Source organism: Lepisosteus platostomus, chromosome 3 (assembly GCF_059453375.1).
Source record: "Lepisosteus platostomus isolate fLepPlt1 chromosome 3, fLepPlt1.hap1, whole genome shotgun sequence".
NCBI lineage: Eukaryota > Metazoa > Chordata > Actinopteri > Semionotiformes > Lepisosteidae > Lepisosteus > Lepisosteus platostomus.
In genome coordinates this window covers 61,936,391-61,959,587 of record NC_142613.1, presented here as the reverse complement: position 1 = coordinate 61,959,587, position 23,197 = coordinate 61,936,391, and the positions used below count along the sequence as shown (strand labels likewise).

The following is a 23,197-nucleotide window of genomic DNA, read 5'->3' as shown; positions in this document are numbered from 1 at the left end:
GTCTATGGAAAGAGCTGACCTACATATACTGTAGGTTTCTGGAGACCATACTAAAAGCATTCCATAGACAATTAGGAAAATTTTTAAAAATTACTATCATCTGTTAAATTAAATTAAAAAGATTTTAAAAGATATTGATTTTTAAAGATAATATTACATTTTTGTACCATATAGATGTTAGAAATTGTTCTTAAGGTTGACTAAATGTAATGTGCTACAAAGCAGAAGCATACCATGAAAATCATGTAGTGAGATGATTATACAGTATCGTTTAAAAACTACGCAGTCAATGTATTTATGATTTCAAAGCCCTTCATGCATACACAGTCATCTATAGGCAAGTCTGTTTGCATGCTGAAACATTGAATGAATGAATGAATTAAGCCCCTGCTTTATAGCTTCAGGTTATGCAGGATGAGGAAGGCAATGGAAACATTACGGACTCTATTTGTAGAAACCATCAGAAGCAAAAGCTAATTGCTTCCCTTTTTCTTGGTCTATTTAGTTATCTTTTATCTCCCATATATATTTTCCTCTTTATATTTTAGCAGTATTATAATTTTTAATGCTGCTACTGTTTTAGAGTTGTCTTTAATATTCTTTCATATGCATTTCAGTAAGTATGGTGAAACCAAACAGATTTAATGGGATGAAATTAATAACAATTTAATTGTGCATTTATTGGAATTCTGAAAATATTAGTTTATTTTCTTTTAGTCTGGCATGAAGTGAAGGGGACTAGAAATAAGCTTAAGGTCCTCTTAAGTATGTAAGTATGTCCTCTATGTATGAGAAAATATGGGTCAGGTTTTCTTTCAGCTGTTGTTGTGCTCTTTGCACCAGTGCCATACAGTTTGAGCCCGTGGTGCACTGTTCTATAAATGCTAATGTAAGGACCTAAATCAAATGCAGTTTGCTTCTGTGTTGTACTAGACTAAACTATATGCCCGAGACATGCCCAGCTGTGTAGATTATTCATGGGGTAGACATTCATATTTAGAGATTGAAGCCGGCACCTTAACCTTCACTACCCATCCAGCAACATCAGTTTCAAGGCTGTCCCAGACTACTGAAGTGAACATTAAGGGACTTAAGAGCTACATTGCACATATGTACTCTTCAGGACAGTTGATTTTTACAGATGGCAGGCCTAGTGTTGTACTATACTGAAAACAATACTAATACTTTTTACGTTTTGTTATTAACTTATTTGGAAGATACACTTTCCCCCCAAAACTCTCAGATGAATCACAGGTTACCCACTTCTTCTCCTTCTGCAGCCACTAATAAGACTAAAAACAAGAAAAGCAGTGAGGATCACTGCCTTATTATATACAGTACCATATTTTAACTATTGAATACCTTACCTTGCTCACTTTTTTTATAACATGATTAGATTTAAAGAACATTTCAGGGGAAAACTAAGGGAATTTTTTTTTCCAGCTGGCCAGATTTGTTCAGGTCTTAACACAAGGTGATCTAACACTATTCAGCTGAACTTCACAATATGAATTTCCTATAGGTACCAATGGGAATTTAAACTCTTGGCTTAGTGCTTCGTCTTGTTAAAGTGCTGAAAGAAATGCAGTTTGCAGTGCTGTGCATTTAAAGGGGGAAGCTAATGCACTCTGGAGATCTGTTTAGGAAGACCCTATGTCTAAACATGTTGCCATTTGTCTGGGAGGCTGGAGCAAGTTGATCCTGTTGTGGAAGGAAAATGACCATGGAGACCTAGAGTTTGCCACTTTGACCATTTGATCTTGCCACTGGGGAAACAGGTGCCAGAAGCAACATGAGATCTTTGAAACTAACAGTGCGAGGGGGCACCTTTGGGAATTGTACAAGTAACACGTTTTGCATTCTTGGAGGGCTCCTGATTTCAATGCTGAATTTCTAAATTTGAATCACAACATGTACAGTACTAGACACAGGAGAGTTTCGTGGTAGGGATTAAGGACTGTTAGGGGCAGGATTATTAGCAGAAAATGTGTGGGTTTTTGTAAGATTTGACAGTTACATTGTTAAAACGAAACCTTTAGATTACACACCAATAAGCAATTGTCTCTGATGCATGAAAGCCTGCTTTCACATTACTGTTGAGTGTTTTCATGATTGTTTGCTCCTGTTCTGTCAAGGGACTTTGTACTTCTTGAGGACCTGACGTGGTCTATGAAGACACCGTGTGGGGTTATGAAGTCAGATCTGGTTTTACAATAATGTTCAGCTTACAGTTAGGAAGCTTAAATCTCATTATAACATCACAAACATAACAAACTGTCTAGCACTCAATTTCTCTGATAACCTTTAAGTTTTACCTTTACAATGACATTTGCAATCATGAGATCATAAGAAAAGGCTTCATTTATCTGAAAGTGTTGCAACCTATATGTTGTTCAGAGTTGTTCTGCTTTAGCTTCTGTTTTTCAGGTTTCTTCCACAGGGACTTTGATAAGTGTTTGAAAAAATACATACAGTAACCGCTGTACACTGTACATGGCGTAGGCTTGTGTGATTTTCAAAGCAGCTTGTTATGAATGAGAATATGAAGATCTGCAATGTCTTTTTTTGTCTCATACCCATCATTATTAGTTTAGGAGTTTCAATAGGAATAGCAATCTGTCCTAATCTACTGTACATTATTTTAAACAATAGCTTTAAGTTTTATGTTTTTAAAATACAATTAAAAAACCTTTTAAATTAAAGAAATTCGACAAAATTAAAATTCCTGACATTTTCTATAACAAAATTCTTCTTCCCATAATGTAAATAGTTTTTAAGAGCTTAAGGAAGACGAGCCTCCATTACACATTTAAGATGGTATGTGTATAGTAAATGTGACCATCAGGCCTACCTAAATACTCATCCTCCAGCCCCACTCTCACTACCTACTTCTTCTGCATGATTATATTTCTTAGAAGACAGCTGCTCTAATGACAACTTCCTGTTTTTTTTTTATTCTCTCTGGACTGTTGTATCAGGTGCAGCGCATTCCTTTGTGGTTTGTGCTCGTGGGCAGTGCTGAGGCACTGTCCTTCTGCCTTCTGCCTTCTGCCATCGGTCAGATGGAGATTTTTTCAAAAGATTTGGGTCTGGCGATGGACGCCATATTGCAGTGGTCAGAGCAGAAACAAGTTGTGCTCTTAATTTGTTCTGCTCCAATTATTTAATTAGTCGCACGTTTTTCTTTCTCAGACGGCGCATCATTTCAATGCTGAATTTGAATCAGAGACTAGCAAAAGGTCTTCTGCTACATGCAGAGCAACCCACAGTGTGTTAGGACATTGATACCTCTGTGCCTTTACTCTCACTGCCTTAGTGCTGCAGTATCATTTGCAAAATGAAGTGATTTTTTTTTTATTTGACTGACACATGTATCCATAGTGACTTGCAAGTCCAGAGCCCTAACTGCTACTCCACACTACTGCCTTGAATACCAGCAGTAGTTTTACCATGCACATTTGGTTGCATTATCCTGAAAGTGAAAACTGCTGCTATAATTTCATGAAACAGAGGAGGGCCAGCACCGTGTCACAGTGGTTAGCATTTCTGCCTCATAGCACTGGTGCCCTCGGTTCAGTTCCAGACCTGGGATGCTATCTGCATGGAGTCTGTATGTTCTCCCCTTGTTTGTGTGGGTTTCGTCCAGGTGCCCCTGTTTCCCCCCGCAGTACAAAAACATACTTCTAGGAAAATTGGCCCTGGTGTGAGTGTGTGCGTGTCTTTGTCTACCATGCGATGGACTGGCATCCTGTCCTTAACGTACTGTAGGTCGCTTTTGAACGTAAGCATGTAGTTGAAGAGCTTTTTTTAGTCTTGGATCCACTTGTCTTTCACCTGTTGCTTGCTGGGATCGGCTCCGGCACCCCCATGACCCTAAATTGGAAGAAGTTAAAAAACGGATGGATGAAACCAGGAGTGAGGAAGCTGCTTGTCATTGTTATTCATGATCTCATTTTCTTCAATGTGTATTTCTTATGCTTTCTCTATTGTTGCTTTTTTTGTTAAACTTTTTAACTTAGCTGGATGTAGTACATTTTCAATTGAGAAAAGGAGTATACATTTTCTCGTAAGAGCAAAAAAAGTGAACGTTGTCTTGTAAGACATTGAACTCTGAATGGCCACTTTAGTATTGTTGTTAAACCATGACTAATTGGAGTTGTCATAAATGGCAGATTGTCAACATTTAACTTGCTTTGCCAAGGGCCTTCTGAGAAGCTAATTTTACCCCCCCCCCTCACACCTCACAAGAAAGTATGAAAAGTCTGTTCAGAAAGTATTTTTTTTTAAATAATTGCTAAATATAGCAGTCTAAGATACTTGTTACCCGAAACAGGAAATTAATAGCTATATGCAGGTGTTAAAACTTTTTTTGATGTATTCTAATTGACAGAATTGCTGTGCAGTTACACATTAAAAAGGAAGTCAAATACGCAAACATCAAATGTAAGATGGGTAAGAGTTTTCATGTTTTACTGCATTTGTAATTGGTGTCATATTTGGTTGAAAGAATTCCAATTAAGTAATTATGATTCCTGTTAAATTTCAAGTTTCCTTTTCTACTGTGAAGCTGACTTTTCCCGTGCTGAAAAGTGCATATTAGAAAATCATTAGAACAATGGCTACGTTTGACAAAGTACACAACTGACACACTGTTGTAAATGTGAGTGCCAGTTTAAAACAAAGCCATAAGAGCTTTTTAAACCGGACGTTAAAATGAATGCATTTTAATGTATCAGTCTAGGAGAAAGGGTTTATTGCAGGGGGGGGTTAAGGTTATTAATATGAAAACACTTCAATAAAGATATCAAAGTTCTCATAGATGCACTATGGGAATAGGATACTTTAAGCAGTACTTATAATTAATTATTGATGCAATAAAGATGTAATGGAAGGGATAAAATTCCCCGGCCAGCATCTGAATTTCTTTGTAATACTTCTAGCAATGATAGCCCACAAGAGTCTCTCCTGGTAATTGCTGTTTAAAGGCCATTGCGTGTTCTGTTCATGTCCGAAGCTTTGCTTTATAGGCACTGTTAGTGAAAGCTGAAATAGCAAGCATATTTAATAGACAGACAAGTTGAAAAGCAGATTTACATTTTAACGTACAGTATGAGAAAAGATCCTTCTCCTCTTTCCTGTTGGTTTGCACCCTGGGTTTCCCCTGGGTGTGCTACCCAGAACAGGTCTGCCCAGAACAGAATGTCGCCTGCTTTGTTTTTAGGAATTTGCAGCGAAAACTGGGTTTCGGTGTCTTTCTCTAGAGCAGGCACAATAACTGTGGCGTCACCTCGTTACCCCAGCTCTGTGCCTCAGTCCTACTCTGGAGAGATAAATCATACCCTGTGAACACACTTTAGTTTCATTTTCTAAAGTAGGTCTACAAAAGCACAAGACCAAGAATGACAAATACAGAAAGACAAAGAAGGCCACAACGAATCAAATTTCACTTGTGCCCCAGCTTGAATGCTGGCCGAAAGATATGAATAGTTTCTAAATGAAAAGAAATTATATGCTTTCAACAGCTAAGGCAGGGTTACTACCTGTAGTATTGTTAAGAGATTTAAACAGCATTCAGAATGTTGTTTAGGAAAGATGTATACAGTATATTATATAGTTTGTGCTCTTTACAGTATATTATACATATCACATACATTCACTGTACGATTCAGCGATTAATATCATGCAGAATTTCTCATCTGGGATTCCTGTTCCTATTTCTGTTTGAATATAAGATTATTATCTCTAGAGAGGTAAACCAGCAATGTGAAGCAGTTCATACTTCATAACAGTCCCACCTTCCACAACAGAAAAGAAGACCTATAACAGGATATGATAATGATTTTTTTCTTCTAAATACCAGAAAGTGGACAAATAATTTTGAAAAAATGAACAGCAAATCACCCATTTGAGCTGCTAGGCAGACTGGTTTGTTTTGGAGGATTGTTTTCAGGAAAATCTTTAAATCCCCGCACATGTGTCAGGGTGTACTGATGAATGAGGCACTTCACAGCTGGCACTCATCCACACCAGCACCTCTGCTATTAACTTTCTCATTCAGTGCTAATGTTGTTTGGGAGTCTAAGTCTGACCTTTTGTTTCTGTGGTCGAGTAGCTCAATAACTTTTGTATTGGTGGAATATCTGCTGAGTAACTATGGCATTTATTTTCTTTTCAGCTCCACGCTAGAACAGTGTCACCACCCGCATGTCCAAGGCTACATTTGCCTTATCTTCCCAGCATTGTAGTAGTCAGGCCGCTTGTCTTTGAATTGGGTACCTTATTGCAAGCTTTATATATGGCATGATGTGTCTGCTGTGTTTTTAAATTAGTGTGGGTGTTCTCCTTCTCTTAAGCGTAGTTAATTTGCTGCATTTAGAAAAACAAAAGACTTCTGTAGGTAGATTCATACAGTGTGTACCTGAAGTGGTTTATGAAACTGAATAATATAGTTTAGATATAATTAAATATTGAAGAGATCCATGGCACCTATGTACAGTACATTGCATATTGAAAAAGTAATAGACTCATTTAAAATTGTGACAGATTTTAATTATTTACGCCTGGGGCCACAGTGAGGGCAAGACATTTTACTCTTGCAGAATATAAGTTTAAATTATTGGGCTCTTGAAACATGCTGATGGATGTTCAAGGCACCTTAATATATGACTTAAATCAGTTATAATTTTGATTCACTACAAATTAGAATGCAAAGTAGTTCATTAATGTTTATTTAAACCATGTAGAGACAGCAGATTTGTATTCTGTAGTTCCTTAAATTACTTTACTGGCATTAATATACAGCCATATACTGTATTTCAGACACTGCAAAAGAGCAAGCTACATTGTTGCCAAACACTGGCCAGCCTGTCAGTCCCTTCTGTCCTAAACACAATACTCCTGCGATTGCAGTGGAGTGTGCTCAGTTTACCTTTGGCTTTTAGCAGTTACTGTCTTTGACATGTGAGGTTTGGAGAGGTTGAGTATTTTTAGCTGTTTAAATTGGACCCTGTTATAGGGACAGAATGAAAGCAGTTTAGTAATGGATAGATTGTTTAAATTTGAGACAAATAACATGCAAGCCAGTGTTGTATCTGATCTGCCTCACTGTACTCAGGGAATAAAATGAAGGATTATTTTGCAGGATATAAATTCTTTGTGCTAAGGCTGTGAAACTTTAAAACTCTGTTTTGCTTTGGTCAAACAAGATGGTAAAAAATTCAGTGAAACCAGAATATTTTACTGACTTACTAATATGTAGGAAAACTATACAGAATCTATTGACTTATGCAAAAACGTCATCAATTAAACTACTCATGTGAACAGAATCCTTTCTGAGTTGCAGGCAGCTTTCAGAACCTGAATTGAGCTGAACTGAGTGAAAAATAGGACACTAGTGTGTATGTACACTTAATTTGTATTAGCATCCCTCATACTTAAATGCTTTCCTGCCGTTAAAACCTAGAATGCGTGTGTCTACATATACACAAGTCAGTCCTTGAGCAGCGCAAAGTTTCTTGGAAGATCATTTCTGAAAGCCTGTGCTTTAAGTCATCTTACCAATGTCACATTAAGTATGAGAACAAAGCAGAGAAAAAGCAGGATGCAAATCAGGTCACTGCACTGAGAGCAGCGATTGAGATAGGGGTAGCACATCTCTAAGAGGTTTTGCTAGTATTAAACTTGTGTACTATTTTTAGGGGCTGTGGAGAGGTATGGTAGTTACGAGATGTTGTTATCCCCGGCACTCCGAGGACAGCCAGCAGGGGAAAGACAGGAAGCGTTCTTCACCACTAGACAGTGGTTTCTGCATCACTTCATGTAGAGCTGTGTCAGAATTCACTGAGCAGCCTGTAATTTCTCCTAACTGCTGCCTTTTCGTTCGACCCCTCTATTTGTGGTCATGTCTGCTTAGGGAAATGTAAACTACCGTGTAAACCCTTCGCAGCCACCAATGAAAGCATAGTGAATCGACTGCCGGCCAGGCTGCTGGAAGTGTCTCTAAATGTGGGCTGTTGTATAATCCCTTTGGGGGCCCTATAGCTATTTTTGTTCCTGGATATGCGTCACGGCTGGGTATTTTCTCTGGTGACTAGCTTACATCAGTAGGTCTCCTAACATACGCTCTATCAGTGAGTGGCTTATGATTGATGGGAGTTACGCCTGCTGTTTGGCTTTATTAGTGACCTCAGAGAATGGACAACAGGAATTTCCAAGCTGTGGAATGCTGCGAATGACTGAAGATATGGGACTGGGGAGCTGATAAAAGCAGGTTGGTAGACAGACGTTTCTTTTTGTTGTTTTTTTATTGAGGGGTGATTTCCTTGTGAGAAACACAGTAGCTTTCCGTTTGTGAGCTGAATGCAGGAGGCTTTGCCAGTGTTTTTCAGCATTTGAATCGAGAAGCTGGAAAGAGACCTGTTGTTTTATTTGATGGTGTATGCCGTGTGGTGTTGTGCAGTGCTGTCCTGTTTCTATGTCTTGATTGTTTTCCTTTTTGTTTTGTTTGCTGCTCTATAGCTTTGCAGCTCTTAGTTGTGTTAGACTGAAGCAATATGTCTCATTTCTGTTCCGATGAGTTGTATACACAGCTCTTGCAGGTATTCCACAGCCATTACTGGAGCAGGCGATCGGAATGAAACAGTGACAATTACCTCATACCTTGCACTAAATCTGCCTTTCACTGTTCCTGTTCACAGGTCTCTGCCAGCCACCTCAGAGCTGAGGGACTAGTGTTGTCATGCTGTTTGTCTTGGTAGCAGTAGCTGCAGTAATCCTGTTCTCTTCTAGACTCCGATCGGCAGATTACATGGTAGTAGTTCCCATAATTTAAGGAACCCCCTCACTTACTACAGTCACTATTGCCATATCCCTGCATGGTTAAAATAACACAGACCTCATCCAGGAAAAGCTGTTAAGCCGAGACCAGTTTTATGGGCTGTGCCCTAAGGAATGTTTATTATCACAATGAAATAATAGGATAATTCGTCTTCTTGATAAGATGGGGAAACACTGCTGGTTCTGGCTTTATGCCTCACACGGCAGTCTCCCAGTGGTTCAAAGGTGTGCATTGTTTCTGAGAAGCTTATCTCCCAGCCACTCAGCGTTTATAATTCCCTCCACTCACTAGAAAGGGTAGGGAACCCAGTGGTGAGATTAGTACGACCTTGAAATGAGCTCCCAGGGCTCCAAATTTTATTACCCCCCCTTCCCCTCCCCTCCCTTGCAGGCTGAGTCTGCTGAAGAAATTTCATTTATTTATTTTCCTTTTTTTTCTCTGTCTGCAAAAGAGCAGCAAGACCGCGATAGCTGTGGAATGAGGACTTGTTCCATTGCCAAGTGTGCTAAACCATTTTCCATTCACAAATTCTCAGACGATTTATAATGTATGTGTTATCGCTTCTCGGTGAATTCTCAGTCTCTGTGTCCTAGCCTAGTGGCAGACCCCCCCCCCCCTTACTTTACTAAAGGTCGCTTTGCTGCATGCACTGTATGTGATGAACAAAATGAAGAGCAGCACGCACTAGTTACCTGAGTTCCACTTTCAGAGGTCAAAAAGAGGTCGGAAGGTCAATCTTAGAGCGGAAGATTTAATGATTTGCAAATGCGTGCATCTGTGTTTGGATGTCACTGATTATCACCCTCTTTTTTTACTGTAACATTCCGAAATTCCGCTGTTAACTTCTTTCTCTCCCTCCATTGCAATGTCTCCCTCCAATTGCATTGTCTACCATTGCAATGATATCTTTTCCCTTTAGCAGAGTTCCTTGGAATTGTCCCTTGGTCTTGTCACTTGCCCCTGACCTCTGCCACTTCCCCAGAGGTCAGAGGCTACCTGTTGGTGGTTTTGGAGTGGTAGATATTCTGAACTAAACATTGTTTTTGTTTTTTTTAATGTCTGCAGCATTTCAACAATACAGTTTAGCATTACATTTATCAGTCCCTTATTTTTTTGTGTAATTCAGGCATTTTTATTTTCCTTTTTTGAAGGGGACTGTTGGTAACTTTAGTCAAACATTGGGAGTCAAAGTTTCTTTAGTGCTCTGTTGTTCATTCTGATGAGTTTTGGACTCATTTTGGAACATGGCTAACTGTGTTTTTCTTGCCTGAAAAATCTGATAGTAAGATCTTTTTTTCAGTACAATACAGAGATGCCAGCAGTTTTCTCTCCAAGATGAAGTCTCTGAGAAATAGTGGGTATGTGGTGGGAACTCAGTTATGTTCTTGTCATTTTTTGGTTGAATTATATTTGATTTCCATTGTTTGTAGTTTATTTAATATGGCAATATATGACTTCACTCATTGTTTTTTATATCTGTTCACCATTTTACTTTTGCTGTTCCTTTGTGCACGTCTTCCAAAGCACAGAATTGAACAAACTTCAATTATTGTTCAGCCTTTAATTTTCAGTGAAAAACCTAAAATCTAGCATATTTCCATTTATTAAGGTTGATTTTACGGTGCAAGGAAAACCACAATTCAAATGACACTTCTCGGCAAGAGGCAAATCAGCATGCAGTGCTGAATCAGTAGGTATATTCAAACCAGAGAATTAAAAATGCATTTTCTGAATGTGAAAGACTTTGTTTTAATACTTTGAGCATAAGGATTGCTGGCCTGAAAAAGTGTTAACGCTATCTAACCAAAATAACTTCAGAATAACATAAAATCTAAGCCAATACAAAATTCCTGCTGTTTTCTTCGGAGCGGCATCAAAAGGCTCGTGTTTTTCTTTTTTGGACTGTAAATGTAAATGGAATAAAATGTTTTATACTCTCTCTATATATTGTTTTAAGACAGGTGTTTATTTCTGTTTTTTTGTGTCATTTCCACATCACTCTAAACCTAGGTATGCCTAAGTAATGTGAATATCAGTGAGCATCCACTATTACGATATATAGCCCCTGACATGCTTCCTTAAGCAATCTGAAAAGCTGGGCTCAGAGGAAACTGAGGTCAGCCCGTTGATAGGAAGATTTTCTCTGTTAAGGAAATTACTCTCTTTTTGCAGCAGGTGTTCCTGCCATTGTGATGTTGGTTCTGTGCTATGTTTTTGTTTTCTGTCAGCCATTGTCCGTTTTGTACTGTACTGTATAATAGGCAAATGGGCCTTTTCATGAAGATGAAGATGACGCACTTTATCCTATGAGGCACTTCTAGTAAGGAAACATCTCTCATTTTTGCTTTGCAGCTGTCCGTTATTGCATGTAGTCATCATTTCAAAGAAATTGCGAAAATGACAGCTAAAGCTGTGTTTCCAACATTCAAATTTTTCTTGGGGTTGCATACACAATCACTTACTTCAGCAGTGGAGTAAATTCATGGAATTTCACCCTTTCACCTTTTTATCTTTTGGGCGATATTTGCATCTACTGATAATATTTATATACGCATGTGTCAGTTTTCACAACAAAAGAAGTTTTTTTAACACTATCTTAAACACAGAGATGCTTCTTTCAGAAATTTTTTTATGTGATGATTGATTATGTTTGGCGATAATATCTCATCGGCTCTCGAGAATAAAGGCAAGGTTTGAGTATTTCTAATAAACGTGTGTGATGTTCTGCTGACTCAAATCCATACGGAAGGTTCCATCACTAAATTACAGTCAGTGACTGTCGGTCATTACGATTTTACTCTGTGTAACTGTCGAGAAGAAACATTTATTTTAATTCTTTTTTTTTCTTAAATGTGCCTGCTGAGTCAGCAAAGAACAAATGTTCTTTTCACTGGAGACATTTGAATGCAGTACTTTATTCAAGGATGCAGTATGAGAGAGGTGCTACTGTGATTTGCCATGACACTCTCTGGTCCAGAATTCAGAGCCCCAGCTACTACTCTATACTGTACCCATACTGAACAAAAATGACCATCACCTCAAACTGTACGTTTCACAATAATTTGGTTGTAGCCTACTGTATATACAGTAGTAAAATGTAGATACAGGTGGACTTGGCCACCCAGTGATAAGTGAAACCCAGATGTTCTGAAATCTATTTTTGCATAACCTTGTTAATACTGATTCAGATGATGATATTCAAGAGGAGAGATCTGTCAGAAAAAAGAAATATCCCTGACTTTCATGTTTGATTCTGTTCATGTTTGCGATGCACTTGTGGTTACATAAGACATCAGTATCCATTAGGGTCCACGTTTACCAAAAGTAACTTTTCGTGGTGCGGGCTGTTATAGGAAGTGACATTAAATGTCCTGAGTGTACGCTGGCTGTGGGAGGCATTGTGCCTGTAATTCTCTGCCTTGCGTGAGCTGCAGTCTGAGCCATCATGTTCATATTCATCATGAGAACACAGACTGTGAGGTAGTGAAACTGTGGCATACCAGGCAGGAGCAAAAGGGTACAGAAAGAAATTTAAGCTGCTGAATACGAACAAGACTGGATAATCTCCCCAAGTTCTTTAAGAGTACTCAAAATAATGCTGGAGAATCTTGGGCAAAATATCAAGCCTCCAATGCTCCATCTCTTTCAAGCCCTTGGTGCCAACAGAGGCAAATATATTTTCCTTTTCTGGTAAGTGTGAGCTTGTGATGTTAATAAACTCTGCTAAGAATGAACTTGGTTATTTTTTGTCTGTTGTTCTTTTCCTCTGCGTAGCATTACTTAATAGCCCTTACGAAATGAAGTTCAGGTGGGTACCTGAAGAAGGCTCCACGGCCGAAACATTGTGTTTTCTTTCTTCTTTTTTTTCAGCATGGAATAAACCTAATACTTGTTCCCCTTACGATATGAAGCCTGTGGGGACAGACAGCGACCCCTGAGCCAGTTCTCAGGCTTAAGCACAACCTGACAACATTACAAGCCCTGGAGCTTAAGCATCTCTGCTGTCTTTTTTGTCTTTCAAAGAGAAGCCCTAGGGCTGATTTGTGACAGAGCTCAGTAGGTCTGAGCCTCCGAGACCTTCTGTTAACTGGGAATTGATGCCAGCATCATGGCAGGACTGCTCCCCAGCACCTGGCTCAGCCAGCCAGCCATGCTCTTTCCTCCTTCCTGCACAGCAGGCTGTTTTGAAAGCTGAATGGCCTGCGTTTCTGCTGTCTGAGAGAGCTCTGTGTGTTGCTGCACATACAGTGTAGCTGTGCACTGGGGACATGGTCAGAGCTTTGTTCTCTTGTTCCCTGTCACTGGTGGTTTAAAAGGGAAGTATGCAAAGTGTAAGATATGTGTGTGTGAATATACAACAGAAAAACAAAATGACCTGACCATTTCTATTTGATGGTAAAGTATAACTGAAAAAAGCAAACAATTCACCGAAGAACATAATACAAATTTATTTTTGTGCTATACACACCATACTTTTATATATATAAAAATATCTAATATTTCCTTACTTCTGACCTTCATTGAAGTGATTTCCACCAGAGTAATTCAGAAAAGATCTCACTTCATGATTTTAAAATCTGAGATCCTATGTTATGATCATTTCAGATTTGGTGGCTCGAAGTACCGATTTGAACCAAAACAATTCACAGATTTTAACTTTTGCGTAATTACTGCAGCCTCGCTGTGATTGGAGCAGCCCTGCTCTTCTGTAGAAGTGGTGCCCTACTTGAAGTGGATTAGTGCTGATGCTAATGTAACAGTCAGTGGTTTGGCAGGAAGGTCCGTTCGGCATGCGTGTTGCTTGTGGTGCGGTGTCATTAAATCTGGGCTGCCAGCAGGCTGTGGCAGGCCCTGTTGGCAGTGCTGGTGAGGATCTCTGCCAGGCTGAATGTGTGGAAATGGACAGGAAATGGACTGCAAGGCATGCAGCCCAAAAAGTGGAGTTGAGTGCACAGCTCACAGATGGGCTGGCGACACCACGCACAGCACACAGGCTTGGCTTACAGTGTCTTGCACAGTAAGAGCGGCTTTAACTCTGAAAGCGTTTATTGTGCAGGAAAGCTGTTTTTGGGATCACATGGAGCGGTCTTCTGTGGCCTTACATTTGAACTCCAGGTGAGGCCCACCTGTTTATGATCCTGTAACTTGTAATACATACTTTCAGTTTTTTATTTGGTTAATAATCCTGCGTGATCATGCCAGTGGTTTCAGTCATATTACCCCTTGGTCTGCAGTATTCACAAAATTTCCATTCCTTTACAAGAAAATGTTTTTTTTCCCAGAGTAACCATATTGTTCTTGCCAGAATGAAAGGTATGACCAAGCCATCCTTATAATCATCATTTCAAAGAATTTGCAGATGTTAAAGTGGTTTTTGGTTCCAGAAAACTTTCAGATCTCACAAAGGTCTAGTTTAGAGGAAGATCAGTTGCACTCCTTAAGAAACCTTTGCTATTAAATCATATCTGGCACTTTGTATTTCCCATCTGCAGTACAACACTTAACAATGCTACTTCCAGGAAAGTATGCAGTGCAATTGGATTAATACTGAAAACTGGCACAAGTGACAACACAGGTTGACTAAATAAAAGCATAAAAATATGAGTTGTGTACTCTGACTTAAGTCTTATAACTATGTCTCAAAGTTCAAAGAACTGCTGGATCTTTTATTCAGTTCTGGCCTGGGTCATCTTTAATTTGTTCACATGTGCGTGTGTGTTTGTGTGCCCTGGAATTGACTGGGTGTAGTTCAGTCTTATGCCCCATGTGTCCAGGATCATGACCCCATAGCAGGAATAAGCAGTTTTTTTATAATGGATGGCTGGAGTTTAGCCCACACACTTGTGACTCCAGACCTACACTCTTAAAAGAATGCTGGAACTAGCTGACTTTAAGCTAGACTGATGCTTGTCCAGATGTCACAAAATGTATGCTTCTTAGATCTTCTGCTCTTGTTACAGCATTCCTTTATAACTACAGCCAAGGAAAACAGAGAGGGAAACAAGAGGGAAGCCCACTCTCCCAAAAGATTTCTCTGTACTGATCGTTTGCCTCGACAGGGATCTTAATGACGTGACATTGGAGAGCATATGGCAAGACAACTGGGTAGCCCAATCCATAGCAATAATAAATACTGGTGCAGTATTACAGAGACTGGCGACCGTGTGGGGTGACTGCCATTTGTAATCATCCAACCAAATGCATTGGAACCGAATGAGAAAGGAAATGATACAGTAGCAGGGGTAACGAGATATTTATTTTGTTTCTGTCTATGTCTGTCACCACTGGAAACAGCTGTATTTTTTTGTCCAATTTTAATGTAGAAGGTCAGTCATCTGGACAAAATGAATTTGCTAGTTTTTCCACAGCCTACAAAATGAGACCAAAGAAAAATATACCCTAGTTTAAAATGTGATAACAGAGACAAATACAGGGGAGGGTGTGTATTTAATAGAATTTACATTTAAATGTAAATAATCATTGATTAAGTAGTCCACCGGTCTCACTAATTAATGTAGTTTATTACATTAAACAGACGTTCTAGTCATTTATTGACAAGAGAAGCTGAAAAGGGTGTTCTTCACACTAAATGACATGTATATTACTTCAATTCAGCAGACATGTTCCTAGGTGTGGAAGCCATAAACCTTAAGATATTCTCATACAAAGAAGATCAGTACACTAGTGTTTGTGTTACACCTAAACATGGACCAAAGCCCTCTGCTTGAGGAAATTGTGAATTGTGCCACACTCAGTGGAGCTAGGTCTTCTGACTCTCTCAGGAATGGCTTCAGAATGCCAAATGAAGTACAGGCTGTTCTATAATCTGAAATTGCATCTCACTAACACAGGAATCTCTGCTTACTGGTAGGAATGCCTGTTTAGTATTGATCGAAAGCTTGACTCCCCTTTCACGAAAACACTCAATAAATAAACACCAGTGTGTGACCGAAAAGAAGCCCCCGTTGCACACAGGCCTCTCAGACGCCAGTTGGCAGATGGGGTTTTTTCGTGCTTGCCCTCGTGAGTGAGAGGAATGTGGAAACGCTCGTAATGCACCTCTGATTTTTCCATTCCTGCTGTGTACACATCCCATTATCAATTTTATATGAAAGCAGAAAATTCCTTTAAAGAAACCGTGTGCTCACCCGAGGGGCTGTCAGCCAAGGTGTTTCTGCACTCCGCAGTGTGGGGCTGAAGGCTTAGGGGAGGCCTTATCCCCAGACTGCTTAAGGTGGCCCCTTGAAGGTTGTTTATATTGTAATATAAAAAAGCTTTTTGGCAGATTTGCACTTAACGCTAAATATTGTTTCTAGCTCCTGCTGGCAGCAGTTTGCAACTTGAGGTTAAATGTCACCTTGAAAGGTAGTCAGCAGATAAGTACAATTTTGAAAACATTGAAGTTTTTTCAGGATACTTTCAGTATAATTTTTTTCTGAGTTCAAATTAGTGGCCCTTGTGAAGTGAAGACGAAATTGCCAGTTCCATAAAGCTAATTTTTGGGTGAATCTCAAGTTAATATTGTGTTTTCTGAAGCATGTAGAAACAGTACAAAATGTATTCTTTGCCTAATTAGATTAAGATACTGCATGCTAACACAACCACCAAATTCAAAAGGAGATTTTTTCTGTTCTGTTTTCTATAAAGTAGCTGACTGCCTTGTGTTTAATTTTGAATGTTTGTGGAAAATGTGTCAAACATTTTTTAAACTGAGAGATTTGAACACACTCATTTCATTCTTGCAAGATACTATCACAAAATTTACGACTTAAAAGGAAAATGTGACGGTGATGACGTTATGTGTACTCTTAGTGCCATTCAAGACTGTGATAAAAAAGTACTTTTAGGCTTTTTTAAGGTGAACTGTTTTCAATATATTTCCATCTCCTGCTTTTCCTGTTCACTTACATTAAACATTGCATACTGCTGATGATTTGAAAACAAGTTTGTGTCATTTCTGGGAATAAGCTGGAAGGAACATGAACATTCTGGCTTTATTAGCTCCCCTGTTTAAGACCGAGCACATGGGGGTCTGGGGATTATCAGTAAGAGCTGTGTCTGTCCTCTCCTCATTACCAAACTTTGACATTTCACCTAAAGTAGAATAAAAGTCAGTGACTTGAAGAGCACGTGTGTCTCAGAGGATGCTTTCACTTGTGATGGAACCCTATGGACTTATTCAGAATGAACAGTGAAACAAGCCAGAGGACACGCATGGAAACTCTGTGGAAATGCACTTAAAGCCGAGAGCAGGAGGCCCTTCTTTATGCAGAGGGCTATGGGAGTACCGAACAAGCTTGTTGAAGCTGTGACCCTGCCCGTTTTCAAGAAACGGCTGGATGAGCTATTTGGATCAGCTACTGTAGCTTCTAACTACCAATCAGACTACTGTATATGGGCCCAAGGGCTTCCTCTCATGTACTGTATAAAACATCTTGGGTTCTCGTACCTCGTTCTCATGGAAGTATTGAAGCTTGACAAATGAACTTGAAAAACTGACAAATCAAAATTGAAAGATGAGCAATAATTGTGACTTTTAAAACTAGAAAAACAAATCCAGCATGCTTGCACGCTATATAGTGACCTGTTTGTTGTTTTTCATTCTGTCAGTAGTTTTCTTTTCTTATTTAACACTGCATTAGTAGTGGCAATTGCTTGACTAGGTGGCATGGTATATTGTCATCAGCAGACTGTCTCCCCCATTTCTAGACAGCAGTTCTACCCCGTTGAGACAGGAGCTGCTGCAGTTACGTGTGATTTGGTGTTTGGTGACAAGACTGAGAACATCCGCGAACTTGCTGAGAAATATTTTAACCTCAGCAGCACGTGTGTTCAGGAACTTTATCCTCAGATGCCACAGATGATATATTGTCATCTAAAGTTAAAACGATGTTGTTCTGTATTGCAGCTCAAAGTCTATGGTAAACATGTTCGTTATTTTCAACATAGTAAATGTAACAGTAAGCCTTGAAACTGCGAAACCTTTCCATATCCATTATACAATTGCTTTAAGTCCAGGGAGCAAAAGAACGTATGGGGTTAGCCATTTGGCCCACACTGCTCATTTGATTTCTTGTAGCTAATTGATCCCAGAATCCCATCTATCCACTTTTTGAAGGATCCCAGAGTGTCAGTTTCAACAGCTTGGCTGAACTGTTTGTTTATTCCTCACAACATATCCAAGAAACGACTGCAAAAAAAAAAACAACTTTTAAGGAACTGTTGGAAAACAACAAAGACAAAAAGACAAAAAACAGTTCTATTTAGTTATCAGGTTATCCAGTGCGTGTAGAAAATGTCAATCAGATGGAAAACACAGGGTAATGAAAATGATAAAGGAAATACAAATGTAGAAAAATGATTTTGAAAAATGATTTTGAGAAATGAATGTACTGAACAGCAAGAAACTGTGTATTGGCAAGTGTAGGCTGTGCAGCAGTGAGGTTGCAGTTTGTATATTTGGAGATTGGTCTGCTCAGTGAGATTGTCTGTTTTTGTCCTCTTAATTTGGACCCCTCAGTGCCGTGATTGGTAGGAAACCATTTTTGTTTGACTGATGGGCATTATTTTCAGGTTACGTTGATATTCCTAGTTTATTTATTGTTTATTGCGTGGCTTTTCTACAAAACAGAGCTAGTACCTGGGTCTGAAATCTGGGGTCTCACATATTCTCACATTGCCTTTCATTACACCTCTGTAATTTAGTATCGCAAAACAGTTAAGAGAATGAGCTACTATGCAACTCAATCAACACATACAGTAGAAAAATCAGCATCCTTGGTAGTGAAAAAAATAGCATTCTTAATCCTTTATGCAACCTTGCATTATAGAGTGCAAGTAGTAGAAAGAAAAATCAATGTGTTACATCAAGGAGACATTTATCTTAAAATAAAATAAATTTATACATGCATGTTAAATTTGGTATATAAAATATATTGTACATATTTGTACATCATAAATGCTATATAAGGAATATACTGGTATCATTATATAATCTTTTTGAAAAGATGTCCAGTACTGTATATATTGTTTAATATAATTTCAACCTTAACAAGAGATACAACATGCACACAAAAGACAGATACATTGTGTTAAGACAGATATCCACATATCTTTCTGTGTATGTCTATTTAACTGAATATAATAGTCACTTCCTAGTAGCATTTAAAACAGCATTATTCATAAATAAAAATGGTACTTTCTTGAAATCGTGGCTTGCTATTATTTGGTAGTAATGGCCTAACCACACTAGCTCAGAGTATATCTCAGAGTGACAATTTTCAATGAATACAGGTACATTGCTAAACTTTTAATGGGATCCCCAAAATATTCTACCAGTTGTTGAGTGTTACAGTAAGTTACATTATCCTGTGATCAAAGTGTAAAACTTAACATGGAAGAAAAAAATAGAATTGAAGCTTTGACAGTTTGGTATTAAAGAATAGCTGATTCTAAATGACTAAATAAAAAGAACCAAAATAAAAAAAAAAAAAAAACTCAACCCATCCAATATGAAATGAAGTACAAAGCACTGTATCATGCTGAATATAGTTTTCTGTCTCCAGTGCTCTTTGTTGTTGTCATGTCCTTGCGTGATCCAACCTGAATACAGTAAGACTACGATTTGATATGTGCCAGTTTGAAAAAAGTGGTTTCAAAAGTGCTGTTCAGTACTGACAGGATTATTTGCTCTGGCACTGTCATGTACTGTACTTATTTAAACAAGTTGGATGTTTATGTAGCTCATTTTTATAGATCTGTTTTGACACGTTCTTGTTGATTTACCTGTTTTTCCACATTTAATAAAACTCATGTAACCTACTGTATGTGGATGACTTTGTAATATTAAAAGCGGGAGTGGTACAGTATATACAATGCTGTCTGCAAAATCATTGGACAGGTTGATTTATTGTTTCATTTTATGCCTTGATTATTAATGTATCCCAGATTGATCTGTTGAAACTAGAATGGACTAGGTTTGTTCCCAGCCCCTGAATTTTATCATCAATGTCTCTCTTTAATCAGATTTAACAGTCAAAGAATCCTGTAACAGCATTTGAGTTGTTGCAAATTCTTTCATGAAGAAGGCTTGTCTTTTTCCTCAATTTTGCTGAAGAAACAACATGAGTAACAAATTCCTAGCTTTTTCCCCCAAGCTGCGCCTACATTTTTACTTCCTTCCAGAATCCTGTTGGAAAATATCACCAGATAGTAACAGGAAGTCATTTTAACACCTGCACATGAGCTGTCAGCCACACTGAGCCCCTGGAAGCTGACAATGTCTCTAAAATCTCTGTTTTTGATGTCATCTTGGCTGCTCAAAGTGGGAATATTAATCAGAACATGGTTTTCATACTTGGCTAATATAGTTTTCGTGCCAACACTTTTTGCTACAAATGAGTTTTACGTACAGGAGCAAACGTCAAACATAAAACAAGAACAACTTAAGTGTTGTAGTTCCATATGCTATCTGATTTCTGTAGGGTTAAATTTAAAGAGCTAGCAGTGAGGCCTGTATCACAGAACTATTTTTAAAGTTCTGTTTCCAGTCGACCTTTTTTTCCTTTAACCATAAGTTCATATGAGAGCACTGTATAAATATCTGTCAGGCAACAGCATCTCCAAATCACATTTCACACTCCAATTTCATCACTGTCTTTTCTTAAAGAACAAAAGCTTTGTATGTTGTGTTCAATGGGTTGAAAGACAATAAGCCGCAAACTCTTACATTTTTACAGTGAGGTGGCTTCCTATGCTTAGGAAAATGCTGTCTTTGAGGAAAGTAAAAAAAAACAGATTGCAGTCAGTTTCAGTTTGTTCCACTGATAATAATTGGTGATAGTCTAGTCATTGTGCAGATGCATGTTTCAGGTAATTGCAGGTGGAAATCAGTAACTTTCCTGAGATGGAAACAGTACACTTCTGTGGGTGCAGTGGCAGAGGAATCCTACTCTGTTGGGCCCCTGAGCAAGGCCCTTAACCCCAACTGCTCCATGGGGTATAACTGGCTGACCCTGCGCTCTGACCCCAAGCTTTTCTCCCAGTCTGTGTGTCTCATGGAGAGCAAGCTGGGGTATGTGAAATTGTATGTGGCCAATAAAGTGATCTTATCTTATCTAATCTGAGATGATTCAAGTGTTATCTCTCTTAAGCAGTACACTGAGAAAACTCCGGTTGAGTGAAAAATACTTAAATCAGCAAGTGCTTAGTGTACAGAGATGCATTTCATTTTTGAAAAAGAACAATTCCTAAAATCAACTCCTTTCTCTAAAATTGAAAATTGCTCTTTGTATTTAAAAGTGAAAATAATGGAGTTTTAAAGCTATTCATCATCATGACATCTTATATTTCAATACTTTTTTCCCTGTTCAAGTAGAATGTAAACTAGGGTTACAGAGTATGTTGTAAAAAGTATCCATTTTTTTTCTTGAAAATAAATTCTTAGAATTTTAGTAGAATATCTGGTAACAGTTCATTTATAGGGACAGTACTGTTTTTGTAATTTACAGATTAACAAAATCTGTTTTAGGGAAAAGACAATGCCAGTGCTATTGTCATTGTATAATTTTTATGGACTTTAATTTAGCAGCAATTATAAAGTGAATACTTAACACAAGTGCTCTTATGTTAAAAATCCTTCATTCCCATAAACCTTTGTGTTTGTTCCTCCTAGAAGCTAAACCTTATTTGTACCTGTGAATGTAGGAATTGGTTTAATATATCCTTCAAAGTGGTGCGGCATGAACCAATTATTCAATTATTCATCCAGCGCTATCAGATAACCTGTCCTTACTACAGTACCTAAATAATGCTTGATTAACATGTGTTGAAACCATGTGGTTGTCTTTGTATTGATTCTCTGTTGTATACAAACCAGGATCGCTGGCAATATATGTAATTTATATACGAACCAGAGTATGAAAATAGTGTGTGGTAATTAGCAATTAAGAACAATAACTTGGATTTGTGCTGGCTACCCAACAAGAGAATGTTTTTGGTCACTATCAGCCCAACACTGTATCCAGTAGGAACAAGGGAACAGTAATACTGCTAGTAGTAGCATTATTAGCATTGCATGCTAGTAGTAGTTGTTAATAAAAATAAAAAAATAGTTTAACAGGTTGAAGTAGTTTTTTGTAGTCTTTTTATTTGGAAGCCAAGCACCACAACAAGGAATTTTCACTAAGCTTTGTTCTATCCAGGTGTCAAATTGCTTTATTGTTTTCTTTTCAATTTTAAATGAGGGTGAGAGCCTCTGAATTAACAATTTACATTTTTAAATAGTTCTGAAAATGTACATTTCCATTTCCTTTGGATAAAAAGGGATTGTACAAGTTTCTTTTGCACATGTAGCATGTTGCACATGTTCTTGATGTACAGCATGCCTGGCATTTTCTTAACTGTCTATTAAGGTCACATTTAAAGTTTTGATGCAGCTGTTAACTTCTCAAGATACTGTATAACCCTCTCCGTTTTTGCTGCTTACCTAATTGCTGTGTGTGTCATCTGCATGAATATCATCTGTGTATAATAAGCCCCATAAGCTATAAGGGTCGGCAAAAAAAGTATCACTAATCATCAATTGCTTATGTGCAGTGAAAATGGATCCAGATGACATTCCAGACTGAACCCTGTGCAGAAATCTTGAAAATATCCTATGAACATGAGTCTCAGTAAAGGTTATTAAAGTAGTTAACGTGGGTAGCTGCGTCAGCATGCGTGGCTGCAAAGGAACAAGTAATAGGTTTATTCCATGCTGAAAAGAGAAGAAAGAAAACACAACGTTTTGGCTGCGGTGCCTTCTTCGGGTGTGAGAAAGACAAGGCAGACAGGAAAGATTAAATAGCACAGGAGAACAAAAGCTGGGAGAGTGGAGGAGGCAGGAGCAGGGGAGAGGCAGAGAGGCCACTCAGGTGGTGCGATGTGGAGAGAGGTAAAGAGGTGTGAAAACAAGCCTGTCATTGAGAGAAGGGGGAAGGTGTGAACCACGTTTCAGGATTATTTTTGTTTCTGTTGTCTTTTTGCTATGGGAGTTGAGAAACCCTTCTTTGAGAATGCAGATGCAGAGATCAGTTTGATCATGGCCTTCTGAGGTGAAATGAGAAACTATGGGGTTGGAGAAATCTGTAATCTTCACAGCCCTAACATGTTCTCTGGAGCGGTCTCCTAGTCTCCTTCCTGTTTCCCTAATGCAGATAGCTGGGCAATTCCTGCAAGACATATAGTAAATGAGGTTGCTGGAGTTACAAGATGTCATCTGAGTGATCTGGAATTGTCCTGAGGGCCTTGAATGAGTGTGGTTTTAGATGTGTACTTGCAGGTAATGCAGAGAGTTGTGTTGCAAGGGAAAGCTGCTGGTGT

General features: G+C 38.5%; 1 protein-coding gene across 8 annotated transcripts in view; it reads left to right on the top strand.

Annotated features, from left to right (window-relative positions):
* hivep2a (HIVEP zinc finger 2a) overlaps positions 1-23,197 on the top strand; it is a 101,853-nt gene that overhangs the window by 30,482 nt on the left and 48,174 nt on the right. For 2 of the 8 annotated variants that reach the window (XM_088626314.1, XM_088626313.1), the window contains exon 1: positions 7,947-8,269. The exons of the other annotated variants lie outside the window; for them this stretch is intronic. The gene's annotated coding sequence lies outside the window, so the exon portion shown is untranslated. Of the gene's footprint in view, positions 1-7,946; positions 8,270-23,197 lie in introns of those variants that run through there. 8 annotated transcript variants of the gene reach the window in all.